Raw genomic sequence first — 25,871 nt, 5'->3', positions numbered from 1 at the left:
CAATGTTCTTCGACCATTTTACTAAGAACTGTCCGACGTCGCGGAACCATTGTGCGTTTTGTTCGCGATCTTTAATTGTAAGTTTTCTTTGTATAACGTGGAGTTTTTTGTGACTATAAATTGAATTGTTTTCAGTGTGAGCATTGTGTTAAGACTAAATAAATGAACGAACATAGTTAACAAGCTGCAAAGAAACTACAGGTACATAAACTACGTAATTTAGGGACTGTTTTAAAATGCGGAATAAGTACAATAATAGGGCAATTCCTTTTGACGAAACCTGGCGATCGAAAACTCATCGGAAAAAGGCAGCGCCGTTACCATCGCGCCTTCGAAGGAACCGCTGGACAGAACCAACCGGCGGAAATCCGCAACCAGTAAACTACAAGGAGTGGGTGAGGAAATTTGTGTCCTCACCGCACTCCCCAGGTACCCTGTTTGTCCATGTGCACATGCGATGTCCCTTAGATTTAAGTAAAAGCTCAATGTACAATAAATGTAAAATATGTAAGCCGTAGTCCACCCAAAATCGGAAAGTTTGTCGATTGGTATGTTTGTAGAAGTGAAAGTCATGAATATAAATGTAAGCCTGTAATCGGTCATTTTATTGTCATCAAAATTTCCCGTTATCGTATCCGAGGTAAATGTTCAAAGTTTTCTTAGGTGATCCTTTGTTTCCCAGATGGCCGTGCCAGTCTAGTAAATTCTTTGTTGAGCATTACCTGTATTGAGAAAACCCTGAAGTGGTTTTCCGTCGTATTCGGAGTGATTCTGGGTTGTTAGTAATTTTCCTGTAGTTCTCTACGGGTGTCTTCTGTCAGCATTCGCTGACTTGAATTGATACAGCTCGACCGTTCTCCAATCCTTGCAAAAGGACACAATTTGGGCCTGCGTGTCAGGCCTCTAGCTGGGCAATCGAACACAGCGATTGGTCCTCAAAAGAGGTGGCGCTTAAGCCAATCGCTTAAGAGAGGACGGGTATGAAAAGTAACTTCTTAGCCTTTTTCGAGCATGCCGTAGGTTCCGGGTTGTCTTTGGAAACCCGGTCCGCTACAATTAATTGGAGTAAATTTAACATTTTTGACGTAGGACTACGTCTTTCATTTCTATACCGGGGTGTAAGTTCAAAGTTTCGAAAACGAAAGCGTTACGCCAGACACCGAGATTTTGAGCGTTAATGGCTCCTAAGCAACTGAACGAAATGGTATGATAAACACTTCATTCGAAAGATAAAATGTCTACGCGCTCTATACTTGTTACTTTTTGATCCAAAAACTTTTTTCAATAGCCTCAAAATTGCTATTAAAACAGGCTATTGAAACCACACGAATCGGTATAAAAGCGAGTGTCGCTCGGAAATCCACTCAGTTATGATTGCGCAACGATCGAGATACCATCGCTGGAATGAATGGATGTTTCTCTAAAACGGACTTCAAAACCATGGAGCCAGGGGAAATCGGCATTGCAAAATAGATACAAGCAGCGGGTACTTTTGTACTTGTTTGCATTTCTGCAAATCGGAATGTTTCCATATCACAGACTTCAAAACCATGGAGCCTGGTGAAACTGGCATTGCAAATGAGATGCAATCAACGGGTACTTTTGTACTCGTTTGCGCTTTTGCAAATCGGAATGTTTCCCTTACACAGACTTCAAAACCATGGAGCCTGGGAAAATCGGCCTTGCAAAATAAATATAAGCAGCGGGTACTTTTGTACTCGCTTGCAATTCTGCAAATTTGAATGTTTCCCTAACACAGACTTCAAAACTATGGAGCCTGGGGAAACTGGCATTGTAAATGAGATGCAATCAACGAATACTTTTGTACTCGTTTGCGCTTTTGCAAATCGGAATGTTTCCCTAACACAGACTTCTAAACCATGGAGCCTGGGGAAACTAGGCATTGCAAATGAGATGCAATCAACGAGTACTTTTGTACTCGTTTGCGTTTCTTCAAATCACGGATTTCAAAACCATGAAGCGTGGGGAAATTGGCATTGCAAATGAGATGCAAGCTGCGAGTATTTCTGTACTCTACTATACTTTTGAAACCAATAAGTTGGGAAAATCGGCATTGCAGATCTCGACAGTACTTTTATACTCCCATGCATTTTTACACTTCGGAAATGGTTTTGCTAACACGGTCTACAAAAGCGGGTACAAATGCAACGCTTTGGCTCGGTTATTCAAGACTGCATATCACTTCATGTCACTGGCTCACTGAACTTTTGAGCATACCGTTTGATGATTAGGCAAAATGTTGATAACTATTTGCTGCGATAACCACTACCATTATGCATGATTTGACCTGAATTGGAATTTGTTTGCAATTGAATTCGTAAATTGTTTCATTCATTCACTAGTTTAATCAATAATTTATTCAATACATACGAAAGCTAGCTCTGCGCAGCGGCGATATCGTACCCAATGAGGAACATCCGAGGTGCGATTATTGCTAATTGAAAAAACACAAATGATTACTAAGCCAACGGCAGTCCTACATCAACCTTGCGGTTATATCATAGGTATAACCCATCCATAGTTTTTTCCTCAACATTTTCGACACACATGTCAAATCTAAATACGACCACAAAGGGTTAAATTTATAAGTTCAATTTTGAAGCATAATCTAGCAGTATCATTGATTGGCAGAGTTATTATGAATTTGACGATGTTGATGGTATCCACTTAAAAATTCGCATTAAAATTTATTTATTGTAAAACTAGCCGATGATGCAGACTTTTGCATCTTTTCGTCTTAGATTGGACATGAGAAAGCAGTACAGTGCCGTCTCGATTATATCACTGGGCGTTTTATCACGTCTCATTTATATCACTCACGATTTTATCACTGAAAATGTTTCGTTTATATCACGTTTTTAGAAACACAAGAAATAATATGAAAATTTCAATTCGTCGTTGAGCTATTGAACAAAAAATGAGAATTAGGCAGAAAAAATGATTTTTAAGTATTCATACCGCCTCCAGTGATCAGCCCTATTCACGCGGCTTACGAAAAGTTTTCTTAATTTGGGATTTGTAGCGAATATTGCGCATTTCTTATGAAAGCTTCTCGCACTAATTTCATAAGCTCAGAATCAGCAACTTTCTCTTTGATTGTTTGGAATGAGATGTGCTGTTTCTCAAGTTTGATTCGTGTAAGAATCAGTTATACAGTATTTTATTTCGTCGATTGTTAAAGTTCCATTTGAAGGTGCCCGACGGTACATTTTTGTGACAGATTTTGCGAATTGGAGTTTGTATTTATTCCTTTGGGACAAAAAATAGGCGAGATAAAAAATCCTTCTGATCGAATCGATGGTATATTTTAATTAATGTGAGCTTTGACTAGTTTTTTTTGACGATATCCAACTTGAATGTTATAGGAAGTGGATATTTCCATGTCAAGACTTACGCGACAAGAGCACCAGAAAGACATCAAAGATAACATTTTAAAAAATGATTCTAACTAATAAATTTGTACGTAATTCTGGAACACCTGCCTCGTTCTAGTGAAGTAGTGACTTAATTTCAAAAAGAGTAAGCTTCGAATATTGTTTGTGGTGGAAAGTTTTCAACCGATTATCGGGTAATGGATAGTTTCAACCAGGTATATAATTGCGACGAATCTATATTACTTTTCCATATACACTGCGTTTCACAACTATAGAACCACTCATTTTTTTCTGAGTTTACAGTGATATGTAAGAAGTCGGTTGAATTGCAGTATATAGTGTAGAATACAATAACTATCTTCATTTATAGGATTGGCCATTGTAACTTTATTCTAGTGTTTGAGCGCGAACATTCAAAAAACTAAAATTCTAGTGTTTCATAACAATCGAACCAGATGGAAAAACTCTCACTCCTTTACAAAATAAACGACAATTTAACATGAATTACGATAAGTTTCTAATTCTTAATTCTTAGTTCTCAATCAGGTCAAATAACCCATTCGGGGTGGTTACGACCAAGGTGCGCCATGTTGTAGTGTGTATCTCGTTCTACGCAGAGAATACTGCTCGTTTGAACTCTTCAAATCAATCATACTGCTTGTAAGCTGCATCTACTCTTCGTCCGATCACCCTCATAAATTTCTGACAGGGCTTTGATTTGGTAAACAAGCTGACCAGTTCAGAATCTGAAGTCCCTATTACTTAAACCATGCCATAACCTTCCGGATTTTATGAATTGATGCCAAATTATTATTGTTTTTGATGCAAAAACAGACGTCAATGATTCTGAAGTACTTCGTTGCACTTCTGACTGTTGATTCGTGTTGATGGTAAGCTATCTAAACCAGGCCTTTTTGAGAAAATTCTCCCTAAACCATCTGGATTCGCATCTTTGAAAATGGGATTTTTATGATCTTGAAAATCCAAGATGGCGGCCGCTGAAAAAGGCGGACCACATATTTTATCAATCAATATGGGTATCAAATGAAAGGGCTTGACTAGTAGCACACAGTTTTTTTATGAAAAATGCAAATCCAAAATAGCCGCCATCACAAAATGGCGACATTTTTTTAAATTCATCAATACGGGTATCAAACGAAAGGGGCTTAACTAGTAGAAAATAGTTATTTGTGAAAATGCTAATCCAAAATGGTGATATATATATATATTTTTTTTTTCTCATGCATACAACTCCCGTATAGAGCAGTTTCACCCCAAATCTGCCGACTGGTGACCCAACCCTCTACGATTTTTTTTAAAACTTGATACAAATGATGGAAATTACCTAAAATTATAACCTTCCTTATTATATGACCAATTAAAATTACGACTGATTTTTTAAAAGGCCGTAATAAAAATGATTGATCTTTCTTTCAAAATATTTTAACTCAAAAACCAGATGTTTGCCAAGTTATTGGAAAATCAATATACTGTTTAAGAAAAATCACATTTTGAATGTACCGTTAGAAAATCATTCTCAAATGAAAATTGAGATAACACTCGAAACTTTTCATCTAACGCTTCTCACTATTTCGTCGTCACTACTTCCCTCGCCTTCAGACTGACTATTATGCCGTCCAGTGAACATTTCAAGGATGAAAAAACACATGTGCGTCTAAGAAGAAAAGCTATGGATGGGTTGGCTTAGTAATTAATCGTATTTCTTCAATTAGTAATAATCCCACCTCGGATGTTTCTCATTGGGTACAATACCGCCGCTGCGCAGTGCTATCTTTTGTGTGTATTGATTAAATTATTGATTAAACTAGTGGATGAATGAAACTATTTACAAATTCTATATTCTATATTTTTTCTAATTCTATATTTCAAACAAATCCCAATTTAAGTCAATTCATGTATTATGGTAGTAGGTAGCCCAGCAAATAGTTATCATCATTTTGCCTAATAATCAAACGTAGAAGTTCAGTGAGCTGGCGACATGATGAGATATCTTCCAATACAGTCTTAAATAATCGAGCCAAAGCGATGCATTTGTACCCGCTTTTGTAGACCGTGATAGCAAAACGAATTCCGGAGTGTAAAAATGATTGGGGGTATGAAAGTATTGCCGACTTGAATGTTTTTCAAAAATGCAAGGGAGTACAAAAGCACCCGTAGTTTGCATCTACAGGGTTTTCCATTCCGGGCTTCCGAAAGTATGCAGCCCTGCGCTGACAACCGTTTGACATAGCTATCAACCAAAGCGTCATATCGTTAGTTGAATGTCTGCCATTTTACAATATGGATCGTTTTAGCATCGCACAACGTGTTAATTTTGTTAAATTATACTATAAAAATGATGAAAAACCGGCAAATGTTTTTCGAGCATTACGGACGGATTTTGGTCGTCATGGACGGCCTACAGAGCACACAATCGCTAATGTAGTGCGTAAATTCGAACAAACTGTATCCGTAGCGGATATTGTGAAACCTGTGCATCATCGTAATGTGCGTTCGGCCGAAAATATTGCTGCTGTTGCTGCCAGTGTGGAGGATGACCCGAATGTTTCGATTCCACGGCGTGCTCAGCAATTGGGCTTGTCAAACACATCATTGTGGCGAATTTTGCATTTGGACTTGCACCTACATCCATATCAAGTCCAACTGGTACAAAAATTAGAGCGTGGTGACCATGGAATGCGTCGGGCATACGTCGATAGGGTGAACGAACAACAGCAGCTAAATGCTGAATTTTCGCATCAAATTTTCTTCAGCGATGAGGCACATTTCGTGCTCGGTGGCTATGTGAACACCCAAAATTTCCGTATATGGGGCTCAGAAAATCCACACGTGATTGTTGAGAGGCCATTGCAGTATTTCTTTGAAAATGAGGACGGCGAGACGGTAACTGTGAATGGTGAGCGCTATGGCCGCATGTTAACCGATTTTTTTTTGCCACAAATTGAAGATATGGATACGGATGACATGTGGTTTCAGCAGGACGGCGCCACATGCCACACAACACGACCGAACATGGCCATATTGCGAACGAAATTTGAGGGACGCATAATTTCGCGTTTTGGTGATGCCAATTGGCCGTCCAGATCATGCGATTTGAACCCGCTAGACATTTTTTGTGGGGTTATGCGAAAGACCGTGTCTATGCCAACTCTCCGCAAACTCATGAACATTTGAAAGACAACATTCGTGAAGTTATGTCCGAGATACCGCCCCATATGTGCCGAAAAGTCATCGAAAATTACCTGTTCCGGATCAAGGTGTGCAAGGAAGTCCTAGGTGGACATTTGAATGATGTTGTATTTCACACATAATGGCATAAACCAAACTTTAATTTGAAATAAAAGTTTCATCGAAATTCGAATTCTAAGTGTGTTTTATTTCAATTTACTTTCGGAATTTAAAGTTGGAAAACCCTGTATTTTGCAATGCCAATTTCCCCAGGCTCCATGTTTTAGAAATCTGTGTTAGAGAAACATTCCAATTTCCAGAAACGCAAGCGAGTAAAAAGGTACTCGCAGCTCGCATCTATTTTGCAATGTCGATTTACCCAGGCTTAATGGTTTTGCAGTCTGTGTTAGGGAAACATTCCAATTTGCAGAAACGCAAACGAGTACAAAAGTACCCATAGACCGCATCTATTTTGCAATGTCGATTTCCCCAGGCTTTGTGGTTTTGAAATCAGTGTTAGGGAAACATTCCGGTTTGCAGAAACGCAAGCGAGTACAAAAGTACCCGCAGCTTGCATTTATTTTGCAATGACTATTTACCCAGGCTTCAGGATTTTGAAGTCTATGTTAGGGAAACATTCCAATTTGCAAAAACGCAAACGAGTACAAAAGTACCCACAGGTCGCATCTATTTTTCAATATTGGTGTGATTTCAATAGCCTGTTTTGAAAGCAATTTTAGGGCTATTGAAACAAGTTTTTGGACCAATAGTAACAAGCATATAACGCGTAGACATTTTATCTTCCGAATGAAGTGTTTATCATACAATTTCATTCAGTTGTTCAGGAGCTATTAACGCTCAAAATCTCGTTCTCCGGCGTAACGCTTTCGTTTTCGAAACTTTGAACTTACACCCCAGTATAGAAATGAAACACATAGTCTTACGTCAAAAACTTTTAGGAATAAACAGGGGCCTATCCGAGTGGCGCAATTATTATTTTCATTCTCAGAAAACTTCTTCAACTTGCTTCTTCATTCAGTTTTTTACCTACCAAGCGTTAATAACAAAGAAAACGAATCACGTGAAAAATCGGAGTTACCAAATGTGATATAGTTTATGATGATTATTTTCCCACAAAAGTACATATGTTCTTGATATGATTTATTCACAGAATCTTCGCTATCGATTGAACAGAATATTCCATATTCTCCAATAAAATTGTAGCCACTCATCGTCATCGAATATATTATATAGAGCAAGTACGTTCGGTTGAATTAATTTTTTTTTATCATTGGCAACACTGTACAATTGTCTGAAACATTATTTTCAAAAGTTTTCTAATCAGCAGGCAGTTGATTTCATTCGGATTCTACAGAATCGAATCTACGAATCTACTGAATCGAACCCGAATTCATTATAATCGTCACCCGCTTATTTCTCTAGTGCACCGACCGTTGAATTTGGGCCCCGCAAGAAACTCGGACGAATCGCGCCGGGCGACGAAAGTATTATGGCAGTAATGGATTTCGACTGCTACAATTTCGCCAGCCTCTTCAAGGCTGGTTATCAATGGCTCTTCTCAGGGCTAGAGGCGAATGAACTGCAAAGTTTAAAACCTCTTAAGAACAAAGAAGGAAGGAAGGAAGACTGCTACAAAGAATGATGGGTAGTGTTCGGAAAAGAATTAAAAAAACAGTAAGCGGGTTATATCTATGGTATAACCGTAATGGTGACGTAGGACTATCGTTGATTTAGTGATCATTTGTTTGAAGTTAAATCTGAATTCATTCTCAATGAATGAATAAATGAATATTTGGGGAACTTCGAAAACGAGAGCGTTACGTTGGAGGTACAAGGTTTTATGCATCCAATATTGGATACGACAATATCCTACTGATGGGGAAGAATAATCGTCAGAAGCTTTCCTGCTAATTACACTTGATTGAAAAATCACAGAGCTAAATGTATTTGGTAGCAGTGTTATATGGATAGAAAACATTAAAATAATCAGTCTCTTTTGCTTGCATGTAATTTTCAATTCCAAGGGGAACTGGCAGATTATTTTTCAGCAACGATTGAATCTTTCCGGAATTTTCTCGATGCTGAATTGCATCCAAACGAAGAGCTCCGCGCGTGTATGTGTGTGTATGGCGGCTGTTCCGATCTTTTCCCGGGGAACCGTTTTTGGCATCACTCTCCTCCTGATGGATTCCCTTCTGGCCTAAGGTGCACAAACAGGCTATTGATGACACCGTTCATCCGCGCTTCCATGATAAACGAAGAGCTTCACCACAACAGCGACAACATGCTTCAATCACTGTTCAATTATAACTGAGTGGATTTCCGAGCGGCACTCGCTTATATACCGATTGGTGATTTCAATAGCCTGTTTTGAAAGCAATTTTAAGGCTATTGAAACAAGTTTTTGGATCAAAAAATAGCAAGTATATAATGCGTAGACATTTTATCTTTCGAATTAAGTGTTTATCATACCATTTCGTTCAGTTATTTAGGAGCTATTAACGCTCAAAATCTCGGTCTCCGGCGTAACGCTTTCGTTTTCGAAACTTTGATTTTACACCCCGGTATATAAATGAAAGACGTAGTCCTACGTCAAAATGGTAAGCCGCAGGGCTCGGCAAAGTCATATTCAACTGAAAATAGTCAGGGTACTATGAAGCCTTCGCATCCAATTGGAAATGAGTCTATTTTGCATATTCCAGCAGTTTCTCTGTCAACATGAATCAACAGTCATTCGGGCTCATCGCTAACTATTCTAAAGAAGCACCGTCCTCATTCCATTCTTCTCCGTCAAATAACTCCACGGCAAATTGAAGTGACTTCCCCCAGACTGCATTCGTTTCTTTCTCTCATATATCATTAGGTACATTATATCGCTTGTGTGATACACACACTCTCCAATACAAAGAAACTAATTTTAAATACACTGTACAACTCGAGATGGTGGGACGATTTTTTAATCTGTGACGTCACAGATTTTGTTTATGTATGTTACTTTTCTTATAATAGTCCACTACATAGGAAAAGTGTTGTTATTAATAGTAAAAATAAGCAAATGAAATGAACGAACTAGTTTTTTTCTTATATCAATGCTAGCGTTCAAAATCAGAAAGGCCCGACATTTTAACAGAAACTGAAATTTCTGTATTTTTGAAGTGTGCTAAACTCAATTTCAATTCAATTTTACTTCTTGTTACGTCGACCAAAAACGTAAACGAACAAAGTCAGAGTCACACAATCTTTTGTTCCTTTTACGCATAAACATTTGACAGTGCATGGGAAAAAAGGTTGCAAGTTTTTTCATGTAAAATGAACTTCAAAATTCAATTTAATTGACTCCGTATGACTTAGATTGAGACAAAAAGTTTTTCGCTTTCGTCTTAGTTTTAGACGACTGAAGTTTTCAGCACCCTAATTGTGAAAAAAAAGTAACTACAATTGCTGACAAAAGTCAAACTTCCATGAAGTTGCTCTAGAATCCAAACATAGTAGACATTAGAATACTATTTTTGAAATCAAAGAAAAAATTAAGCATTTTAGTTCGAGATATGTTCTGTTTTTTTTCATAATGCGAAAAATGTGATTTGGAAATCTGTAATTAGCTTCTGTATATCCTCTTTCAACGTTATTCGTTGACACATTCAATTTTGTACCATTTGAGTAACTGACTGGTATGCCTGGTATGTGAACATATCTTCTTGGCTACTAACACAATCAAAGTTCAACACAACCAAAACCCGTGAATCTTCCCACCTTCTATTCTTCATCTCGGTACAACTGTCATGCTGTAATAATTTTTTGCTATTTCTCTTTGCCTACGATTACATGAAGAAAGCGGGGAGTAATATACCTGGTATTCTATTTACGTTGTGCATGTATCGATGTTTGAGTACACGGTGGGTGAACAATGGAGCCATTAATGGTGTAACTACTTTTTTTGTATCAGAAATCAAGTTTTCGTTTCACTTCATTTCGACGTTAATGAAAATTGTGTACGCGAGCAACGAGATTTATGTCAGGGTGGAGTAGTAGTGGTGGTTGAATGAAGGGGCAGATTTGTATCCATTCGTCACGTGAATTGGAATAACTGTTGAAATGAATTTCAACAGGATGTTTCCGAACTTATAATTCTCGAATTCTCGGAAGCGATTAAAAGTCGTTTGATACAATTTTGCGAGAATATAATTTCCTGTTACAATTATTATTATCAACTATTTTGCTCATCAATTCCTGAAGGTAAGTAGTAGATTTAAACTTACGTTTAGTTTTCCCTTTTCCTAATTTATTAAGTTTCCGAGCGATTGATCTTCGGTAGGTTTAGTCATATGGCCTAGTCGTAGTGCCTAATTGTAATTCCTAGTCGTAGTCCGTAGTCTTAGCCGTGGTCGTAATTCGTAATTATATAATAAGTCTTAGTCCTAGTTAGTTTAAGTTGAATTTAGTTAGAAATTCATAAAGTTTCTATGAGCAATGCTTAAACGATGATTCCAATTGTTGTTCTATGTTTTTGTTTTTTCGTTTCTTTCTACTCACCCAGTGACCTATTGGTCTGCCTGTCACTGTAAGTACGTGTTGACTAAAGTATGATCGGATTGGAAGGTGCGTTGAGGTAAGTGTTGCAACAATAAACATTTGCTAGAATAGTTCATCACACATCCTCGCTCTTAACGTTCATTAATTCAAGTCATGTTGACGGTTAAAGCCGAACTAAACATATTCGAAATGAAGCGACTGAGAGGAGAGCCGATTTTCATTTTCGTTTTCTAAAATGTTAGACCCTGGTTAGAAATAAGGCTGAAACAATGAACTCACAATAATTTTTTCGTGACCGACAGAGCGTGCATCACATGTGATTACTCGATCCTTTCTGAGATTATTCTTTTACCTTGATCCACTCGATAATTATCCATCAAACACTTTTTCGTATATAAACTCAAACAGATTCCGTGTTCTCACATGTGTGGTGCCAATCAAGCATTCACTTAAAACCTCATAAAACTACAGGTGACGAATCGCATGAGAACTGGCCTCGTACACAAAATATAGATACGAAATTAAATTTCGATTAACCCACAGCTCGTAAACGCCAACCACACGGGTCATGTAGAGCGCCGGCCCAACCAAACGGTGAAAGATCCACATCCCGAATATTACCTCCAGATGTGAAATATATCCCGTTCCGTGACGGACCTTTATTTACGTTCCGAAACAGACAGGGCCGAGTGCATTTGGACAAATGCACTGCCACGTCAACTCGGTGGGAATTTACGTCTCACGGTGTATTAGCGGCACGGTTTCGAACAACACAATGAAATGCAATTTTCGCAACACCAGGGATAAACAATTCGCTCACCCCTTTTCGCGGAACGCGAGCGGCAGAACGGTCATGTGCGTCATCCGAATCTGGACCATTGTTTACCGTATGTCGAGAGGCCGAGGAAAATGTTTTGACTTCAAGAGCGATAAAATATAGAAACCAATATACACATTCGGCATTAATGTATCGAGATCGAGATCATATTCCTTCGTTCACGGTTTCTTTTCTTGTTTTTACGCGACAGTAACTTGATCGACCATAAGCATCGCCACTGGGTACGATTATGTGGCTCTTTTATCCCACCAAGCGTCATCCCGATCGGTGAATGTTTCGCAAGACCATATTATGAAAAGCCACACAGCCAAATGGTCTCACCAGAGACACAAAAACTTCTTGTTTACTCTCGGGAACTCGTAAATTTCGCCCTGTCTGCGGCACGTGTTATAACTCAAGTGGATCTGTGTTTTAGTTTTTGCTGGCCTCATCCTGCAAGCGTGATCGCGCAAAGCGACATCATACGATTCCATATAATGTTGCAGCATGATTTACTTCGCCAAACAAGTGTCACTCGCGTCAATTATCTCGAGCGGGGCGATTTCAGTGAAATTCCCGCGTGATTTAAACATAAGAAAACATGCTCGGTTCGCTGTTTTCCTCCTGCCAGGTGGAAATCGAGATCAAGGATTTCCTTGAAATTTACTTGCTTGTTTATTAATTTTATTCGCTCAGTTTTAGTCAAACAGATCAATGTTACGAGAACAGCCGTAGGTGTGCTTCAAACACCTTTTTGGGAAGGCTCATATTTGAACCTACACACTCTCATTTTTATGATTATATTCATTTAGTCTCTAATATAAGAGTCCGGACAAAGTGTTAAATTTTTCATTGGTAACACCTACGATTTACGACAATGTTAGAATGAATCCAGTGCATTAAACTGACGTAAAGGGCCACATGGAAAAATGTGGACACGAAAATTTTGTTGTGGTTAAGACGGTTCTTACACGGTTCATCATTTTTTGCACGAACTCTGTTTCCACTAATTTTCCAAGTTCAATTTCTGGCTGAAACTCTTCAGTTCAATTGCAGTTCCATCCATTTTCTTCAGTATGTGTTTCACAATCAACCAGTGTTCCTCAATTGGCGCTAGCTCCGGCGTTTTGTCCGTATTCGTCTCCTAGGGAACCACTGTAACGCCCTTGTCGATATACCAAATTGGTCACAATTTTCAGAAAAAAATTGAATATTTCCGAAAAATGGTTGGGTTTAATCAATTTATTTTTGAAACTGGTACTGGTGCTAAGGTTAGAACGTTAGAACGTTATATTTATTTTTTGTTGGAAAAAATCCATAAACGTCAGTTTGGTTTTATAGATAGCACCGCGTTTACTATGTCCTCAGCCTAAGGCCTAACAATATGAATGAGCGAAAAAAGAGACATATTGCAAAAAAGCACGCAATAAAGCTTTTCGTATACTTTGCCATATACACGGCCCTGACCGAGACAAATATCAATTCACGTGAATGATTCTACAGCAACGAAATATCTTTACCAAAAATTGATTATGTTGAATAATGAAGCGGATGGAAGTTGATTTATTATTGGCAGGTTGTCAGGACTTACCGCGCACCCTCGTATCATCTCGTTACATCGTATTGAAAGCTACAGTGTTAGTAGTTAGTAGTAACTCTTAGAAAACACATTCTAACTTCATTTTATTATGAGGTTTCAACAGAAGCTTCAGCTTTCCAATTAAAAGGAAGCTTCTTCTTCTTGAATGGCGTTAACGTTCCCTGTGGAACTTTAGCCGTCTCAACGTATGCATTAACTAGCGTCATTTATTAATATTTAGTTGAGATTTCTTAAGCCAAATAACACGCCTTGAATGTATTCCGAGGGGCAAGCTCTAGAATACGCGTGAACACAGTGCAAGTCGAAGGAAATTTCTCTGACGAAAAATCCCCCGGTCAGAATGGGAATCGAACCCGAACACCCGACATGATAATGTGAGACGCTAACCACTCGGCCACGGATGCACTGAAAGGAAACTACAACAGAAATAAACGAGACAGAACAATATTTCGATTATGAACAATGAGAGACAATGTTCCGGCATGCGTAGAGAATAAAACAAACTTCAATTCACCCCAACAGACTAAAATTAATTGATCGAAAATGACTCTGGCTGAAGTGAAAGGAACAAATCCAAATAATTTTCATTTCTGAGCTTCGAAAGTGACAAGTCGATAATGTGTCGATTATTTTTTCCAAAAATAACAGCGGGCATCTCATATTTCATACATTTGAAGAGGATGTATTAAATCTATTGCAGGAAACTCACCTTTTTTTCGGTTCTTCTCCTTGTTCTCAGGATGTAAGCTGTTGGTAATTATGAATAATAATTATCAACGCAACACAAACTGTAAATAAAGAAAATTAGAAGAAATATAAATATTGTTTGGTTGTGAAAAATAACTAATGTATTGTAAGTGTATTCGAATGGTTTCATTTTTTATGAAGATAAATAAGATAAGTGGGAACGGGATTCGTGACATACAGAGGAATGCAGCGCTCTAGACGATGACCGTCGATAACAATAAAAAAATAAACCATTAATTTTCTTATTTCAATGTACTTCATATAAGTAACTGACATGTTTGATATAAAGTGTTGATATGATAAGTAAAATGTGAAGTGAAAAAGGAGAAAAATGAAATAAAGAAAATCAATATTAATTTGAAACACAGACATATTGCTTCCCTTATTCACGGGGAAGAAATCCGTTCGACCTAAATTTAATCGTTCTATGCAAATGTGGCAACTTTGCCTTGATAAAAAACAAATGTCGAAATAATGTATCCATTTTTGTGAAGCAATTTAAAATTGTCAACATTAAAAATATGACTCGTGTTTTTTGAATACTAAGAAACATAGTCCTGCCACTAACTTAACTATTTTTCCATATGTTTCACTAACATTTCTGCTACGGCCAAATTGACTTTTGACTTTTGAGTCACTCTTTACTTCAGTAGAGCTTTCGCATGTCAAAATACAAATGAAAACAGAAATTACTCTCTCGATAGCCATTTGGCCGTAGTTCTGTGCGCATGGTAAAGGGTGTGTCACATCAAATTGCATCACGGAAAAAACTCTGTAGAAATTTAATTTTTAGGAATTATATCTTCAGCTTTCGCTTATAATCAGATAAGAGTGTATAGATCACGTTGGCCATGCTTCACTGTCAATTTTTCGTAAATTTGGAAAAATGTCGTCGAACGAAAAAGAGCGTCGTGAATTAATCCTGCGCACTCATTTCGAGAATCCGGAGTTGTCACATCGGGACATCGGTAAGATGCTGGGAATCGTCCAATCCACGGTCAGCAGAGTACTAAAACGATACTTCGAGAACCTAACCATCGACCGGAAGGTAAAGAACGGCAAAAATGGATGCTCCGTCAGTGAAAAAGATCACAAGCGCGTAGTTAAGCAGTTTAGACGTGATCCGAGAAGTTCGGTCCGGGATGTCGCCAATAAGCTGAATTTGTCAAGTTCATCCGTCCAGCGGACCAAGCAGCGGGAGGGCCTGCGTACATACAAGGTTCAGAAGGCTCCTAACCGCGACGAAAGGCAAAACATGGTGGGGAAGACGCGAGCCCGGAAGCTGTACACCGAAATGCTGACGAAGCCGCATTGCCTGGTAATGGACGACGAAACCTACGTCAAAGCGGACTTTCGTCAGCTGCCGGGCCTGTTGTTCTTCTCCGCAGAGGACAAATTCAGCGTTCCGGAGGAGATTCGCAAGCAGAAACTATCCAAGTTTGCCAAAAAGTACATGGTGTGGCAAGCGATCTGCTCTTGCGGAAAGCGGAGCGCCCCCTTCGTGATGACCGGCACGGTAAACGGGCAGGTTTACCTTAAGGAGTGCCTACAGAAGCGCTTACTACCACTATTGAAGCAGCACGAGGGCCCGACCATCTTCTGGCCGGATCTCGCTTCGTGCCACTATTCAAAGGACGTGTTGGAGTGGTACGAAGCCAACGGGGTCACCTTCGGAAATGAACCCGCCCAACGCGCCGGAGCTTCGCCCAATAGACAAATATTGGGCGATTATGAAGCAGGCCCTCCGAAAGAACCCAAAAGTTGTCAAATCGGAGACGGACTTCAAGAGAAAATGGATTTCTGTTCAAAAAAACTACAACCTGACGTTGTACAGAACCTTATGGACGGGGTAAAGAGGAAGGTGCGAGCATACGGGCTTGGGCTCGAAGTATGAATAAAAAGAAAATGCCAAAAGTTGTTTAATAGTTTTTATTTTACTGTCTAAAATTTTCAAAAGGATCGGTCTACTGGGCGAATTTCTACAGCGTTTTTTCCGTGATGCAATTTGATGTGACACACCCTTTATCTAAGGAATTTCTCATGAAATTTAGTTTATTCAATTTGATATGTTGAACAAATCATCAGTTTGGACGTCTGTTCACATATTCTAGGAGAGGTGAACAGATATTTTGTTTAATTTCATCGATTAATTAGCATACAAATTATTTTCATGTTTTGGGCAAAGTGGTCATAGGTGAATAACAACATACAATGTTCTGTTTACTAAAGCTGATATACCTCATCACATTCTGCTCTTGAAGAAGATCCTTTTTGGTTTTGACCCTGGATAAATATGCCACTCCAACTAAACCAAGCCTCATTATGCGGAACGTTATGTGTTTCCTACTACGTTTTTGTATGCAAGAGAAAATTAAAATTGAGACTCTAGGTGAACAGACCAAGGTTATTTCATACATGTACCTACTGTAACAAATATAATTTAAACAAATTTGGACGAAAAAAACGCATAAATCTCTCCCATTTAGCTTGATATGTGTGGGTGACCACTTCGCCCCCAATAGGTGACCACTTTACCAAGCAAAAAAAAAGTTCGATTTTTCACCTTTTTCTCTAATGATGAAAAGTGTACTATTTTGAATTTTTATAGTGAAAGCCGTTTGCAATCTTGAAGAACAATGAGTTTAACTATAATATTCTTCGAAAAACGGGAATTATATCAGTATGTGGGCGCTGGAAATGGGCATACTCCTTAGGGTAACCACTTTGCTCCCACTTCGCCTATTCAAAAATAAATCCGAAATGGGTGATGATTTTTTTTGCCATCGGTTTATTTTATTAGGCGCATTTAGCACTTCAGCTGTAACAGAGCCAGATTTATTCGTGTACATTTTTGCATCGATAATCGATAATGTTGTAAATTACACATTAGCCATTTAGGCGTAAGAGTATTTCTATCTAATCGTTAAACATGTTGTTAATTACACAATGTCGCCTTTTTCGGCGTAAAAGTATTCCTACTGTTCGAATGTTCACTGTTTAACCATTCACAGCGGGACAATTGATATGAAGCTTCCATTGTTGCGTTATTAAAAGCACCAATTACCGAGACAGCTGCAGATAAGTGATGATGATTCATAATGAATGAAGTACCTGTGGTAGAATCTCATTGTTTATCGAGCATATGTGATTTAAACAATTTCAATAATTCAGTGTGCTCATTCGATAAGGCTTCAAACTTGCCGGCGATACACGTGGCTTTAAGAAAATTTAGGTCATTTGTACATGTGTGGATGAAAGTTCGATAGAATTTTTTATTTGGACATTGTATATACAAAAATACTAAAATCATGAAATAAAAAGTAAAAGATAAGGGATGGGATTGAGAGAATGAAAAATTGAGTTTTCATGTATTTTTCAATGTAAATTGAAAAATAAAATACAAATAAAAAACAGGAAGTGGGTTATATCTTTGGTATAACCGCAAGGGTGACGTAGGACTATCGTTGATTTAGAGATCATATGTTTGAAGTTGAATCTAAATCCATTGACTGAATGAATAAATGAATATTTGGGTGACTTCGAAAACGAGAGCGTTACGTTGGAGGCTCAAGGTTTTATGCATCCAATATTGGATACAAAAAACCTTGTTCAGAAGAATAATCGTCAGAAGCTTTCCTGCTAACTGCACTTGATTGACAAATCACAAAACCAAATGTATGTGGTCGCAGTATTATATGTATAGAAAATATCAAAATAAACTCTTTCGCTTGAATGTAATTTTCAATTCCAAGGGGAACTGGCAGATCATTTTGCAGCAACGATGACATCTTTCCGGATACTTCTCGATGCTTCTCGAAGTCCACTAGTGGTTAATACTAACTCGATAACCACCTGTTGATTGCACTTGATTGAAAAATCACAAAACCAATTGTATTTGGTCGCAGCATTATATGAATAGAAAACATTAAAATAAACTCTTTCGCTTGAATGTAATTTTCAATTCCAATGCAGATTATTTTTCAGCAACGATCACTTCTTTCCAGGTTTCTTCTCGATAACCAGCAAACGAAAAGAATTCCCCGCGTGTATGTGTTTGTGTGGCGGCTGCTTCGATGTCTTCCCGGGGAACCGTTTTTCGATGCTGATACTCTCTTGGTCACCTTCTCTTCTCCTTCTGATGGATCGGCTTTTCTGCGCTCTCTCACAGTTCTAAACAAACTGATTGCATTTCAGGTCAGGTCAGGCCAGGTAATGAATCCCATGAATGTATTTTTCAATTCCCAGGGGAACTGGCAGATTATTTTTAGCAACGATTCAATCTTTCCGGAATTTTCTCGATGCTGAATGGCATCCAAACGAAGAGTTCCGCGCGTGTATGTGTGTGTGTGGCGGCTGTTCCGATGTCTTCCCGGGGAACCGTTTGTGGCATCACTCTCCTCCTAATGGATTCCCTTCTGGCCTAAGGTGCAGAAACAGGCTCTTGGTGACACCGTTCATCAGCGCTTTCATGATAAACGAAGAGCTTCACCACAACAGCGACAACATCGCTGTTCAATTATAATTGAGTGGATTTCCGATCGGCGCTCGCTTATATACCGATTGGTGATTTCAATAGCCTGTTTTGAAAGCAATTTTAAGGCTTTTGAAACTAGTTTTTGGATCAAAAAGTAACAAGTATATAACGCGTAGACATTTTACCTTTCGAATGAAGTGTTTATCATACCATTTCGTTCAGTTGTTTAGGAGCTATTAACGCTCAAAATCTCGGTCTTCGGCGTAACGCTTTCGTTTTTGAAACTTTTATTTTACACCCCGGTATAGAAATGAAAGACGTAAATCGAAAGAGCCCTTTCGGAGGAGTTCGACCACGAACATCGTGACACGAGATTTGTATATTTTCCGACCATCATTTTTTCATAGTATTGCTGATTACATATTTTTGCTAAAGTTTCCAATTGCTGTCTTCTTTAATGAACATCCAACTTTGTTGTGAGAATTGGTTACAAATTAATCATTCAAAATTTTGTCCAAAAAAATTCCAAAAAGTTACTTGATTCGTCGATAGTATCCAAAGACGAAGACTTTTACCGCGGCGTAACGAGATCTGCCAGGAAGTCGATCTCATTACGTCGCGGTAAAAGTCTTCGTCTTTCGATACTATCCACGTATCAAGACATTTTTGACGTATTCATATGCGTGAAAGACGCAATATCTGGAGAAAATGACGAGGAGTAGCACTTTTCATTTGAGTATTTACAAGTAAGTTTTAACGAGTTCATTGCAGGATAACTTTTTCGTGCTTTGCTTGTGTTGTGACCATTTTTTCGCACAGAGCTCAATTCAATCGCATCAATTCAATTCGATGCCTTTCCCCACAGATGATTTCATTCGATTTGAACTAGCTCGTAATAAATAACACAAGGTTACACCGAATACTCAGCATATCCTTCGCAACGTAAATATTTGGTCAAGCTGACGACGTAGAAGCAGGGTCCGATATCTTCGAAGATGAAAAATGAAAATCGCCTCTCCTCTCAGTAGCTTCGCTTCGACTAGGACTACTTCGGCATTCGAAATCAACATGATTCGAATTGACTAGAAAATAAATTGACGAGCGTGGAGAGCGAATTCTTATTGACGTGACTAATGAATACAAATCTGCCTCTTCATTCAACCTAATTTCAATCCACACTTCTGCTCCCCCTGACATGGATCTTGTTATCCGCGAACACAATATTCACGTCCATATAAAGTGGAACGGAAACATGATTTCTGATGCAAAAAAGTTATTACACCATTAATGGACTGTTTATTGTCTACCCACAGTGAACTCAAACCAACGAACATAGACAGTTATCAGGTATGCTTTAGAGGTCCTCGCGTTGTATTAGTAAATAGCGTGCAAAATAACGTGCAGTTTGGGAGGAATTCTAAACAAAATTTTAGTACACTTCGTCTCCGAGTTCAATTTTGTGAAATAAACATAACGGGTTTATACCAACAAAATTCACAATTTTGTCAATGTTTCTGAACACAACACTACACGCTTTTTTACATATATGTACATATATGTTTGAGTAATTTTCGTGTACGATACAAAAAAGCTCACCTGTAGTATACAGTATTATTTTTGAAGTGTCAAGTTTCTATAAGACCAGTTTCATCTTTCGTTGTTTGGATCAATAAATCTGGATAATGCCGAGGGGCAGTAATGATAACCCTAATACGCTTATCCTCACAATGATTACTTTGAAAAGTATAGACATTGGAGAATCGAAAGAGGTCGAGTAGGTTTATCTGTAATGAATAAAATAAGGAACTGTTTTGATTGAATGGAATCACTTGACCTAACCATCGGTGATTAAACTGAAACAGTCAAGTGGTGATAATGGATTTTTGATATGTGATTTTAATATTATAAAATCTCCACTCATGACCGATAACAAACGAACTGCTAATGTACACCTTGATGTTAACCGATCGATAGTATTGTTATCAGTTCATATAAAAATGGACGTTGTAATCCTTGGGCATGACGAATACTGCCATTACTTCTCGAAGCTCTCAATAATATGGCCTCATTTGAAGTATGTAAATCAGTTAGGATCTCCTTGATGCAATGACTGGCAGTTATTTCCATGCACGGCACAGGCTTGAATAAAGATGATGAAATTGAATACTATAACTTCATGTGCATTTCATACCCGTCGCTCATTGAGCCTTTACATGCAAATCAGCCTTGCCAGAGTGGGCAACATTCCACTGCAATGCACTGCATTCATTCCGGCCACCGTCCATTATTTGGTGATCGGTCGGGGCACGTCATGCCTCGCCAGGCCATCCAATGCCCATCATTTGGTCATCCTACGCCGCCCATGATGCTGGGCAGGGTTCGATTTATGTACAGGCACACTTCCAATTATTTATCCACTCTTGGATAGCCCTCGATGCCCCATTGTTCCGGCAGATCCCAATTGTGCGATTGTTGAGCTTGTCCTCTTTCGCAAACGGGTTCATTCGAGTACCATTTCATGCAGATCCTCAACTGAGCTTTTATTATTTTTTTTTTGTTTGTGTGGGCTTCGACTTGATGAAAATCCTCTGTTGTGGATGCCGATGCCTGCCACTTTATTTTCGTGCAAATTGTATTTTGCCGCTTCAAGCGCGCTATTTCGCAGCGAACGTTTACGTTTACGAACGTCGAATGTCGGAGATGCAGTGATTGTCAGCTAAGTATTGAATGAATTGACAGGATGACAGTGGCCCATGACGAGACGCATTTCGCGTGGAATTCATTGCCCAAGCATACACTGGCAAATGGTGGCCGAACGAAGGGCAGTGCATTAATCTGCCAATCTGATGCTGGACGTGAACTCCACTTCGAGTGGGTCTAAGCGATAACCCTCAGACATGCCGAGGGATTTAGAACTCGTTGCAATGAAGTCCAAGTTTGAATAAAAGCTTACTCATTGGGGGAAATTCCAACGCAAGAGAATTGAAGTATTCACTTCTATGTAGCCATACGCTTAAAGGACAATTATGAGAGGAGCTGTTAATAAACTACGTTTCACGACACGAAACTACGTCAAACGGCAAGTCGACATTGAAGGTTTACGTGAAATATGTTCAATGAAAAAAACACTTTTCGTACAGAAAAACAGGTTATCGTTTGTTCCTCATTCATAAACCACAAAAAAGGCACCCGGTATACTTGCAATAGAAATCTAGTTCGCTCAATGCTCTATTTCAAATAATCATAAATCATCACAAGGTCGCAAAGTTTTGCTATTATTAGAACTGACAGATTTCCATAAATGTCGCACCTACATTAATTCACTTTCTGGCGAACGGTAGGTTAGTAGTTCAAAGCAAGCAATGGGGATTTTGCGAAACAAATATCTTATTTCGCGAAGCATAGCAAACTAATTGGATGTGAAGGCTCAGTTTTACGACGTGATCAAACCGCACACTGAATGAGGCAATCGTAATTAATGTTCTGTTTGCCCCTAAATATTGTGTTTGCCCGTGGATAGTAACACTAGGAATTTCAGTAAACTTCGTTTTGTTGACCTGAAAATATGAAAATAAATTAACGCTCCATAAATTATCATGAATATAACTTTATGTCTACAATTGTTGCAGGCAACGCTTTACGATCGCTGTGAATATTTCATTTTTCTCGAAAATGATCCTCTTAAATTTATGGCACTTCTTTTATTGTTGATATTCATTGACATTGGTGTATCAGGATCAAATCTCTCCATGATTTGTTCATAAGTCGTCAATGACGAGGACGAAAAGCAGCGGCGAAGCGCAATTTTTAAATTCCAATACCATTCCACGATGACAGATGTACAGCAGGGGCCAATGAAAATGATCATCTTGACTTTTCAAACGGGACTTCCCGCAATTTCTGACTAGTCATGATTATTCAACGTTGATCTGAAATATAATTTTTCCTTTTTTTTCAGAAATTTCCTTTTTCAAAAATTCATGTTTTGTTCAAATCCATTCATGTTAATGTTTTGCGATAAAGAACAAAATAACCACTTTCGACGAAAATCGCAGAACCACTATATCGGTTTGGCATGGAATGGCTGTATAAGAATGACTAATATCTTAGGAGAAAGTATTATTGTTGAAATTTGTATTAAGGGGGTATTCTAGTCTAGAAATCTGAAAAAATCGAAATTTTTTTTTACCATATTTCTGTAGTTTAGGCATTCAAGAATATACTCTAGAAAGGACTTATCGAAAATCCTATTATTTACCTAGTTAGAGCCATCTTAGTGATGTGGTATCTAACCTGTTACGGCCATCACAATGAACTTCAAACGCGTTTCTCTCGGAACTAGTTTTTTTCTAACTGGCGTACACGATATCTCAAGTTCTACTGAACCGATTTATGTCAAATTTATATGAAAATAATCTGCATACATCTCTCTATCGCATGAACCAATAAAAAATTATAACTTTTTAATTTTACTATTTTTAAAAAATCGGTAAACGCAAAAAAAAAACGTTTTAAACAGCATTTTTGTTTTCAAACGGCCGCCATTTTGTTAAAACCCATGTTTTTGACTTGTCCGAGGTTCATGCCATAGCGACATCTTTACTGATTCAGAATCTGTTCGATTTTTTTGTTTCAGATAACCAGAAGGACTGGAATCGTGTACGCCATGGCACAACTTTTTTTTGAGCACCCTCACTTCACCAGCATGTAACTATTCTAATTATGAATATTTTTTTTCCGTCCTATTTTTGTTTTATTGTTGAAAGATAGATAAACGAATAATGATATAATGGATAATAAAAATATTCTTTGTTTTATTTTTACGGAGTTCGAAAAAACGTCCGAAATTCGTGTCTCTACACTAGAATTAAGGGGGTATTACTAACTAATTACTAACCACACTTGATATTTACTGAATTTTATGTGTATTTATTGATGAGAAAATGATGTGAAGTTTACTCACTTAACGACCTGCAAAGTTTTTGAACTGGTAAGTATTTTGTGTTCTTATTCATATTTTTTAAAGAATCCGGCTATAAGGGTCGATGGTATGAATTCATTCTGGAAAAGGGGTCTCTTTTGCTAAAATAGATTGAGAATCCCTCTTCTGGACCATTCGCTATACACAATTGAGCATTGTTTTATAGCAATGAATATTGGCCGATTCCTTTCTAGAATCGTCTTGTCAGTTCTATTGTTGATGTTTTGATTTAGCAATATGTTATGATGAATGTTTTGTGTTCCTTGGAATGCGAATAGTGAGTAATACGTGTAATGTTTCATTAAACAATCTCGAATGTTCCTGACGAAACGGGTAAGTTATGTGCAAGTATGATTTCTGCATGTTTTCCCAGGTGCGGGTTAAGGATCCATCGTTGTGGATTTGACTAGTGTTTTAGATTGTGATTTTTGGGTACTTTCGTATTAGCGTCACCGGAGCCGAAATACAATAGATAGCAATTTTATTGTACACACTGGCACTCAGATATCTTTTGTATTGTTGCTGTATTGTTGTTTGTAGTGTTTTGTCACTACACTCGTCACTTTATCAGTTTTGTCACTTTGTCACTCGCTAACGCTCGGTCGGACCTAACTAAAGGATCGTCTCCTATGTTTCAAACTAACCGGGTAATCGATGGAACACAGGTTTGTTTGCGAAAGGCCGCCGCTTCTGACGGGGGGAACTACGTCCTCACCACGTTGTTCTGAGGTTCTGAGGAAATTTAATTAAGAAAAACCAATTCATAATGAAAATTGCACTCCGGTGGCGTTTATACTTAAATACTCCCAAATCCCAAATACGCATTTTCGTAGCACTAAAAAATGACAAAACATTGCATACAACAAGGCAACAACAATACAAATAATATTTGAATGCCAGTGCGAACAATAAAAATGTCATCTATTGTATTTCGGCTCCGGTGACGCTAATACAAAAGTACCGTGTTTTGTTCAGTTTTTTTTTTTTTTTTGTAAAAACAAAGTGTTGAGAATTTCATCGATGGATGTTATTTTTTGAGTCCGATCGTTCGGTCCGGGCCGATTTCAACGATTTTCAATAAACTTAAACTTGGACGTCTTTGCGAGACTATTTCTCGCGTAACTTTTGAAAAGGTCCAATGTAACATTTTCGTCAACTCGAGAAAAATGAAGTTGAAGACCCGAACATTATTCCGCGAATTGTCTTAAAAAGTATCGATCTTTATCACTACTTTTACCACTAGCAGTCAATAATAACTCTGAAAAACCAATCGTAACAGTTGTTCCGTGATTTGAGCTTAAATTTGAAGCCTCGGAGCGAAAAATGTTACATTGGACGTTTTGACTGCCCCTGTTTGCACATTGGACATATTACGTTTCACGATAAGATTTTGAAACTAACTACTGAAGAACAATCGAAACATCAGCATTTCATTCTAAAGACAGATTATTATTGTCATCACTCGTTGAATTGCACTGACATAGATAACAACACCTGAAAGAAACAAAAACTCAAAACGACCGAAGTACGACTTCGTGTTGTTTTGATTGCTTTGTTACATTGGACGTTTCGAGCGTCGGAGGAAAGAGGCGTCTGAAGTAACAGCCGAGTGCTTAAAATCCGAATCTGTACATTGGATATTTTTTGCATCGGCGATTAAAAGATGAAGAAGATAGATACGTGAACGATTGTTTTTGTAATGCATTCAATGATTGAAAACTAATAGCGTGCATCCATTAACTCGATTTGTTTACATTTGTTACATAGGACCTTTTCAAAAGTTACGCGAGATTTAAGACCGAATGAGCTGAAATTTTATACAGAGTATTTTTTCGCGTTCAAGAATTCGAAAATCTTTCTCTTCCCTTCATTCATTGGAATCCTAATGTACAGTGTCGACGTCTGGTGGCGATATCCGTTTAAGGCAAATTAATTTCCATTATGTTAGTTGACCCGAAGCCAGTTTTAAATGGTCAAAATTTGAATGAAATTTTTCATTTCATATTATTTGATTACTTAGAACACGTAGTACTGACCCTTACTTTATTATTTTTATATGAATTTAAATAGGATAATATGATAAGAAAAAGAAAAAATCTACTAAAGAGTTGATT

At 38.1% G+C, this 25,871-nt stretch overlaps 1 protein-coding gene and 1 pseudogene across 2 annotated transcripts in view; one reads left to right on the top strand and one right to left on the bottom strand.

The window, feature by feature from the left end:
* The window catches only part of LOC129775980 (follicle-stimulating hormone receptor), a 429,827-nt gene that overhangs the window by 303,104 nt on the left and 100,852 nt on the right, over positions 1–25,871 (bottom strand). For both annotated transcript variants that reach the window (XM_055781291.1, XM_055781292.1), the window contains exon 2: positions 14,265–14,343. The gene's annotated coding sequence lies outside the window, so the exon portion shown is untranslated. The remainder of the gene's footprint in view (positions 1–14,264; positions 14,344–25,871) is intronic.
* On the top strand, positions 2,399–2,475 carry LOC129780847 (U4 spliceosomal RNA; annotated as a pseudogene).

The sequence above is a fragment of the Toxorhynchites rutilus genome, chromosome 3, assembly GCF_029784135.1.
Source record: "Toxorhynchites rutilus septentrionalis strain SRP chromosome 3, ASM2978413v1, whole genome shotgun sequence".
Classification (NCBI taxonomy): Eukaryota; Metazoa; Arthropoda; class Insecta; order Diptera; family Culicidae; genus Toxorhynchites; species Toxorhynchites rutilus.
This window is presented reverse-complemented; position numbering and strand designations above follow the sequence as displayed.